This window comes from Pristiophorus japonicus, chromosome 11, assembly GCF_044704955.1.
Source record: "Pristiophorus japonicus isolate sPriJap1 chromosome 11, sPriJap1.hap1, whole genome shotgun sequence".
NCBI lineage: Eukaryota > Metazoa > Chordata > Chondrichthyes > Pristiophoridae > Pristiophorus > Pristiophorus japonicus.
In genome coordinates, this window is record NC_091987.1 from 119,712,003 (window position 1) to 119,721,441 (window position 9,439).

A 9,439-nucleotide genomic window follows, 5' to 3' on the forward strand; every position below is an offset into this window, starting at 1 on the left:
CGAACAAGGGAAAGGAAGCTCAGCTTTACGTTTCGGGTCGATGACCTTCCAGCAAAACTAACGACTGTTTTGCACCGACCTTGAGAGAGTGGCTGACCCAGTGCCACCACAGAAAATGCTGGAAATACTCAGCAGGTCAGGCAGGTTGCATCTGTGGAGAGAGAAACAGAGTTAATGGCCCAGAAATTTCTGCCTCTTTGGGACCGTACGGAGTGTGTACGGACCCGGGAAGGCATCGCAAAAGCTGGCTTTCAGCGCACAATGCGCATGCATTGAAAACCGGCTTTTCCCATCTGCCCTGCCCAACGGATCTCCACATCCAGGAGATTTGCATGGGCAAGATTGCGGTATTTACCCATATCTTGCCCAGCGGATGTACTGAAAACTCTTGCGCCTGATAAAAGCAGGCGCATAGTCTACTTTTACAAGCCGAAGAGTTTTAAAATACACAAAAACATTATTAAATAAAAAAACAAATGTTATTTTTAAAAACCCTCCCCACTACGTAAGTTTATTTTAAACCATAATTACATAAACGTTTTTTTTTTAATTGGAAAAATATATATTTTTTATAATACATAAATAACTTTAATTTAAATTAATAAAAATATGTGGTGTATTTTTTTCTATTTTAGCGTTTTGTGTGTTGGGGGGGGCGGGGGTTTCTCATTCATAATAATGGGGACTCCTGCTTATGGTCAGTGCTTCAATGCTGGGGATGTTGCCCTGGTCGAGGATGCTAACATTGGTGCATCTGTCCCCCCCAGGGGATTTGTAGAATCTTCAATTCAAACGATTCAGATAGGGTGGAGAGGTGAACATGGAGATTGGCGTGTGCTTCGGACATTTGATTAGAAGGGGCTGGTTGTGATACTGTTGTTGGGGTATTAATGAGGGAGATAATACTAATGGTTTTGAGGGATGTGACAAAAATACCATAGGCTAGGGAGAGGTTGAAGATATTGATGAGCATGAGGCATGGAAAATTGGGAAAAAAGTGAGCTGAGTTTAGGAGGGGGAGCAGGCGATGGATTTCATGAAGAGTTGTGGTTGATGATGGTTGGATGGAGATGGGAAGAAGGTGCTGAGTGTAGGTGGCGTGGGGGATGTTTTGGGGAGAGGTGGGAGGAGTGGGTTGGGAGAGAAGGGGAGGCGGGGAAGGCTGTGGCATCTACATAGATTGCTTCAACGAAGCCCATGAGTTCCTCACAGAGGTTAGGATGAGGGATTTAGAGGGGAGAAGGTGGTGGAGGCATTTTGTGATGAAGAGGCGTTTGAGGTTATAGGCGAGAGGCCTATAAAGGCCAGCGGGAGTCGAGCAGTTCGAGCAGTCAGTCGAGGAGGCGGGAGCTCGGAGCAGCGCGAGTCCGGGGTCGGCGAGAGGCCTATAAAGGCCAGCGGGAGTCGAGCAGTCAGTCGAGGAGGCGGGAGCTCGGAGCAGCGCGAGTCCGGGGTCGGCGAGAGGCGTACCGGTGCAGCTACAGGGAGAAGGCAAAGATACAAAGGTGATGTCACAGCCCAGGGGGTAAGTGATTGGCTGGTGATTGGTGAGCAGTTTTTCTTTTTCTTCTTATATTGGTCAGTAACTTTTAACATTGTTATTACCAGTTTAAGTGTATCTAAGGGTTAAGACATGGCAGGAGAGCTCGGTCGGGTGTTATGCTCCTCCTGTACCATGTGGGAACTCAGGGACACTTCCGGTGTCCCTGACGACTACGTGTGCGGGAAGTGTGTCCACCTCCGGCTCCTGACGGTCCGCGTTACGGAATTGGAGCTGAGGGTGGATTTACTCTGGAGCATCCACGATGCTGAGAATGACGTGAGTATCACGTGTAGTGAGTTGGTCTTACCGCAGGGAAAGGGTCCACAGCCAGATAGGGAATGGAAGACCAGCAGGAAGAGTAGTGCAAGGAAGGTAGTGCAGGGGTCCCCTGTGGTCATCCCCCTGCAAAACAGATACACCGCTTTGGGTACTGTTGAGGGGAATGACTCATCAGGGGAGGGCAGCAGCAGCCAAGTTCATGGCACCGTGGCTGGCTCTGCTGCACAGGAGGGCAAGAAAAAGAGTGGGAGAGCGATAGTGATAGGGGATTCAATTGTGAGGGGAATAGATAGGCGTTTCTGCGGCCGCAACCGAGACTCCAGGATGGTATGTTGCCTCCCTGGTGCAAGGGTCAAGGATGTCTCGGAGCGGGTGCAGGACATTCTGAAATGGGAGGGAGAACAGCCAGTTGTCGTGGTGCACATTGGTACCAACGACATAGGTAAAAAAAGGGATGAGGTCCTACGAAACGAATTTAAGGAGCTAGGAGCTAAATTAAAAAGTAGGACCTCAAAAGTAGTAATCTCGGGATTGCTACCAGTGCCACGTGATAGTCAGAGTAGGAATCGCAGGAAAGTGCAGATGAATACGTGGCTTGAGCAGTGGTGCAGCAGGGAGGGATTCAAATTCCTGGGGCATTGGGACCGGTTCTGGGGGAGGTGGGACCAGTACAAACCGGACGGTCTGCACCTGGGCAGGACCGGAACCAATGTCCTAGGGGGAGTGTTTGCTAGTGCTGTTGGGGAGGATTTAAACTAATATGGCAGGGGGATGGGAACCAATGCAGGGAGACAGAGGGAAACAAAAAGGAGACAAAAGCAAAAGACAGAAAGGAGATGAGGAAAAGTGGCGGGCAGAGAAACCCAAGGCAAAGAACAAAAAGGGCCACTGTACAGCAAAATTCTAAAAGGACAAAGGGTGTTAATAAAACAAGCCTGAAGGCTTTGTGTCTTAATGCAAGGAGTATCCGCAATAAGGTGGATGAATTAATTGTGCAAATAGATGTTAACAAATATGATGTGATTGGGATTACGGAGACGTGGCTCCAGGATGATCAGGGCTGGGAACTCAACATTCAGGGGTATTCAACATTCAGGAAGGATAGAATAAAAGGAAAAGGAGGTGGGGTAGCATTGCTGGTTAAAGAGGAGATTAATGCAATAGTTAGGAAAGACATTAGCTTGGATGATGTGGAATCTATATGGGTAGAGCTGCAGAACACCAAAGGGCAAAAAACGTTAGTAGGAGTTGTGTACAGACCTCCAAACAGTAATAGGGATGTTGGGGAGGGCATCAAACAGGAAATTAGGGGTGCATGCAATAAAGGTGTAGCAGTTATAATGGGTGACTTTAATATGCACATAGATTGGGCTAGCCAAACTGGAAGCAATACGGTGGAGGAGGATTTCCTGGAGTGCATAAGGGATGGTTTTCTAGACCAATATGTTGAGGAACCAACTAGGGGGGAGGCCATCTTAGACTGGGTGTTGTGTAATGAGAGAGGATTAATTAGCAATCTCATTGTGCGAGGCCCCTTGGGGAAGAGTGACCATAATATGGTGGAATTCTGCATTAGGATGGAGAATGAAACAATAATTTCAGAGACCATGGTCCAGAACTTAAAGAAGGGTAACTTTGAAGGTATGAGGCGTGAATTGGCTAGGATAGATTGGTGAATGATACTTACGGGGTTGACTGTGGATGGGCAATGGCAGACATTTAGAGACCGCATGGATGAATTACAACAATTGTACATTCCTGTCTGGCGTAAAAATAAAAAAGGGAAGGTGGCTCAACCGTGGCTATCTAGGGAAATCAGGGATAGTATTAAAGCCAAGAAAGTGGCATACAAATTGGCCAGAAATAGCAGCGAACCTGGGGACTGGGAGAAATTTAGAACTCAGCAGAGGAGGACAAAGGGTTTGATTAGGGCAGGGAAAATGGAGTACGAGAAGAAGCTTGCAGGGAACATTAAGGCGGATTGCAAAAGTTTCTATAGGTATGTAAAGAGAAAAAGGTTGGTGAAGACAAACGTAGGTCCCCTGCAGTCAGAATCAGGGGAAGTCATAACGGGGAACAAAGAAATGGCAGACCAATTGAACAAGTACTTTGGTTCGGTATTCACTAAGGAGGATACAAACAACCTTCCGGATATAAAAGGGGTCAGAGGGTCTAGTAAGGAGGGGGTACTGAGGGAAATCTTTATTAGTCGGGAAATTGTGTTGGGGAAATTGATGGGATTGAAGGCCGATAAATCCCCAGGGCCTGATGGACTGCATCCTAGAGTACTTAAGGAGGTGGCCTTGGAAATAGCGGATGCATTGACAGTCATTTTCCAACATTCCATTGACTCTGGATCAGTTCCTATGGAGTGGAGGGTAGCCAATGTAACCCCACTTTTTAAAAAAGGAGGGAGAGAGAAAACAGGGAATTATAGACCGGACAGCCTGACCTCAGTAGTGGGTAAAATGATGGAATCAATTATTAAGGATGTCATAGCAGTGCATCTGGAAAATGGTGACATGATAGGTCCAAGTCAGCATGGATTTGTGAAAGGGAAATCATGCTTGACAAATCTTCTGGAATTTTTTGAGGATGTTTCCAGTAAAGTGGATAAAGGAGAACCAGTTGATGGGGTATATTTGGACTTTCAGAAGGCTTTCGACAAGGTCCCACACAAGAGATTAATGTGCAAAGTTAAAGCACATGGGATTGGGGGTAGTGTGCTGACGTGGATTGAGAACTGGTTGTCAGACAGGAAGCAAAGAGTAGGAGTAAATGGGTAGTTTTCAGAATGGCAGGCAGTGACTAGTGGAGTGCCGCAAGGTTCTGTGCTGGGGCCCCAGCTGTTTACATTGTACATTAATGATTTAGACGAGGGGATTAAATGCAGTATCTCCAAATTTGCGGATGATACTAAGTTGGGTGGCAGTGTGAGCTGCGAGGAGGATGCTATGAGGCTGCAGAGTGACTTGGATAGGTTAGGTGAGTGGGCAAATGCATGGCAGATGAAGTATAATGTGGATAAATGTGAGGTTATCCACTTTGGTTGTAAAAACAGAGAGACAGACTATTATCTGAATGGTGACAGATTAGGAAAAGGGAAGGTGCAACGAGACCTGGGTGTCATGGTACATCAGTCATTGAAGGTTAGCATGCAGGTACAGCAGGCGGTTAAGAAAGCAAATGGCATGTTGGCCTTCATAGCGAGGGGATTTGAATACAGGGGCAGGGAGCTGTTACTACAGTTGTACAGGGCCTTGGTGAGGCCACACCTGGAGTATTGTGTACAGTTTTGGTCTCCTAACTTGAGGAAGGACATTCTTGCTATTGAGGGAGTGCAGCGAAGGTTCACCAGACTGATTCCCGGGATGGCGGGACTGACCTATCAAGAAAGATTGGATCAACTGGGCTTGTATTCACTGGAGTTCAGAAGAATGAGAGGGGACCTCATAGAAACGTTTAAAATTCTGACGGGTTTAGACAGGTTAGATGCAGAAAGAATGTTCCCAATGTTGGGGAAGTCCAGAACCAGGGGTCACAGTCTGAGGATAAGGGGTAAGCCATTTACGACCGAGATGAGGAGAAACTTCTTCACCCAGAGAGTGGTGAACCTGTGGAATTCTCTACCACAGAAAGTAGTTGAGGCCAATTCACTAAATATATTCAAAAGGGAGTTAGATGAAGTCCTTACTACTCGGGGGATCAAGGGTTATGGCGAGAAAGCAGGAAAGGGGTACTGAAGTTTCATGTTCAGCCATGAACTCATTGAATGGCGGTGCAGGCTGGAGGGGCTGAATGGCCTGCTCCTGCACCTATTTTCTATGTTTCTATCTACTCTGTAGGACTTGGTCATAGAAGAGATCCAATGGAACTGCTTGAGATGATTGAGTCAGACCTGAGATGGTACTGTCAGGGTAATGGACATCACATGTTCTTGAGCCTGTCACTTCTGGATTTTATTTAATGACACTTATTTGATCATGTCATGTAATGCAAATTTATCAAGTATGTACATGAAGAGAAAATTGATCAAGGATGTAAGGTTAGTTAGACTTGATGGAATGCTGCTTGATTTATCTTCAGGATGCAACAAGTAACTTTGCAATACTCTTCTAAGGAGGTTAAATACTTTATGGAGAATCCATGATAGAGTTCATGGCCCATGGAAAGAATGGATTTAATGGTTTGAATGGAATGCTCACACTTTATGCTTTCTTATGTTGCTGTGTACTTATAATTATGGATAATATACTGTAAAAGTAAAAGCTGTCAAGGCATGAGCAGTGATTCTAAGGTATTGGCACATTATGGAAAAAAGATTTTAAGCATAATAGTTGAGAGAAAGGTAATGCCGATTAATATTGTAGACAATGTACTTATAGAAACATAGAAACAGAGTGCAGCAGCATAGAGTGGCATTTGTGAGTTTGGTAAGTGGGTGAGTTTTAAGGGTTATTCTCTTTAAACCATTTGGAGGCTGGAGTAAATTTTTAGTGCCAATTGCCAGTAGCTTCTAAGTAAGTAGCAGTTTAATTTAAAGGGGAAAAGTTAAATAGTTGGGATTCTTTCAGGTTTAGGCAGAGAAAAACAAGGTAACTCTCCAGTAGGAGGCAATTAGCAGCTAGTTAAAACCAGTTCTGTAAACGATTGACCAGTAGTGAGTCATCTGACCTAGATACAGTTTAAAAAGAGGCAGCTCGTGCAGATCACAGAGTGCAGCAGCATAGAGTGGCATTTGTGAGTTTGGTAAGTGGGTGAGTTCGGGCAAGCGGGGGTGGGAGGTGCTGTTTTGTCTTGTTTTTCCTATCAGTGCTGACACTAGAGCAGCTGATAAGGAGTGCAAGAGTAGGAGACGGAGGCCCAGAGACCAGCCCAACCAGCTGTAGACAAAGATAGAGGGGTGAGAAATCGAGATGTGACGTCAGAGTGCGGGGAGGAGCAGCGTCAGCAGCAGTCCGAGGTCAGCGGCCTACAAAGGCCCAGCGGCAGTCGGGGATCAGCGGCCTACAAAGGCCCAGTGGCAGTCGGTGAGCGAGCAGTGCGGGGAGGAGGGACAAGAAATCAAAAAGTGACATCACAGCCAAGCTGGTAAGTGGTTGGCTGATCGGCTCATGAGTATATCTCTTTGATTTTGTGTTCTAATAGATAAAAGGATAAATTACTAAATAGCTGTTTAGAGTGTGTAATGGGAGTCAGTGTTTTTGCTGGGTAATTTAATGGTAACTAGTGGGATGGCAGGGCAGCTTGTTCAAACGGAATGCAACACCTGTGCCATGTGGGAATTCTTGGATGCTTCCCGCAACGGGGATGACCACATGTGCAGGAAGTTTCTCCAGCTCCTCCAACTCGAGCGCCGAGTCTTGGAGCTTGAGCGAGGACTGGAGGCACTGAGTAGCATCCGAGAGAACGAGAGGTATGTGGATAGCTCGTTTCAGGCGTTGGTCACCCCACAGATTAAAAGGGTACAGGAGGATAGGGAATGGGTGACCGTTGCACACAAGAGTATGGCGAGGCAGGTAGTGCAGGAGTCCCCTAAGGCTATCCCGCTCTCCAACCGGTACTCTATTCTGACTACTGGCGAGGGTGGTGATGCCTCTGGGGAGTGCAGCCAGGGCCAAGTCCACAGCACCGTGGGTGGCTCAGCTGCATAGGGGGGGAGGAAGAAGACGGGAAGGGCTATAGTGATAGGAGATTCAATAGTTAGGGGAGCAGATAGGCAGCAAAAGTGACATCAAGATGGTGTGTTGTCTCCCTGGTGCAAGGGCCAATGATGTCACTGAGCGACTGCAGGGCATTCTGGGGAGGGAAGGGGAACAGCCAGTGGTTGTGGTCCACATTGGTACCAACAACATAGGTAGAAAGAGGGGTGAGGTCCTGAAAGCTGAGTTTAGGGAGCTAGGAGTAAGATTGAAAGCCAGGACCTCAAAGGTGGTAATCCCGGGATTACTGCCAGTGCCAAGTACTAGTGAGGGTTGAAATAGGAAGGCTAGTCAGATAACTACGTGGCTGGGGCATTGGTGTAGGAAGGAGGGCTTTAGTTTCCTGAACAATTGGGACCGCTTCTGGGGTAGGTGGGACCTGTACAAGTCGGACAGGTTACACCTCAACAGAGACGGGACCAATGTTCTCGCGGGTAGTTTTGATAGTGCGGTTGGGAGGGCTTTAAACTAGCTTGGCAGAGGGATGGGAACCCAGGAGAGGGCTCTGAGCTAGTTAGAGTGGGTGAGAGCTCAGATGAACAGAACCCCAAGAAAGGATGCAAAAGGCAGGAGGCAACAGAGCAGAGTAGCACTGGGGTAAGTGTAAACCACAAGGTGATAGGAAGGGACAATATGTATGAATATAAAGGGGCTGCAGGAGGGGTCAAAACTAAAAATCATGGTTTAATAACTAGTATTAAAACACTTTACCTAAACGCATGCAGCATTCGAAACAAAGTAAATGAGTTGATGGCACAAATCATTACAAATGGGTATGATTTGGTGGCCATTACAGAAACGTGGTTGCAGGGTGGCCAAGACTGGGAATTAAACATACAGGGGTATCTGACAATTCGGAAAGATAGACAAAAAGGGAAAGGAGGTGGGGTAGCTCTGTTAATAAAGGATGTTATCAGGGCAGTTGTGAGAGACGATATTGGCTCTAATGAACAAAATGTTGAATCATTGGGCCCAAGTTTCCACACGCGCTTAGAAAGGCGCAGTCCCGACCTGGACGCCCGTTTTTCACGCCACAAAGTGCGCCTAAAAAAATCCTCGGTATTCTCCACCTACCTGCAGGTCCTCTGGCCCTCGGAGCAGCCAGCACGAGCTATGGGGATGGGGGGGGGGGGCGGAGCCAGGTCCCTGCGCTGAAAACAGTGCCGGGACCTCTGCACATGCGCGCTACAGTGGGCACGCAAGTACAGTAGCTCCAGGCGCCGAACTGTGTGGGAGGGGCCCGAAGCACGCAGCCCCAAGCCCTGGCTGAATGGCCTCACTGGGGCTGCGTGAATAAGGCTCCTCCCACGGCCAGCTCCTGCTTCCCCCCACCACGCCGATGAGACCCGACACCCGCTCCCCCCTGCCTCCGGACCAGACCCGACACCCGCTCCCCCCCCCTCCCCGCCCCGACTGACCCGACCCGACCCGACCCGCGCTCCTGTTCCCGCTCCCCGCCTGGACCCGCACCGACCCGCGTTCCTGTTCCTGCTCCGCCCCCCCACGACTGGACCCGACCCGCGCTCCTGTTCCCGCTCCGCGCCCCCCCCGACTGGACCCGACCCGCGCTCCTGTTCCCGCTCCCCGCCCCCACGACTGGACCCGACCCGCGCTCCTGTTCCCGCTCCCCGCCCCCCGACAGGACCCGACCCGACCCGCGCTCCTGTTTCCGCTCCGCCCCCGCGACTGGACCCGACCCACGCTCCTGTTCCTGCTCCCCGACTGGACCCGACCCAACTCCCGCTCCCGGACTGGATCCGACCTGACCTCTTCCCCCCCCGCCTCCCTCCCTCCCTCTCCCCCCGCCTCCCTCCCTCCCTCTCTCCCTCCCTCTCTCTCCCTCTTTCTCCCCCCCTCTTTCTCCCCCCTCCCTCTTTCTTTCTCCCCCCTCTCCCTCCCTCCCCTCTTTCCCCCC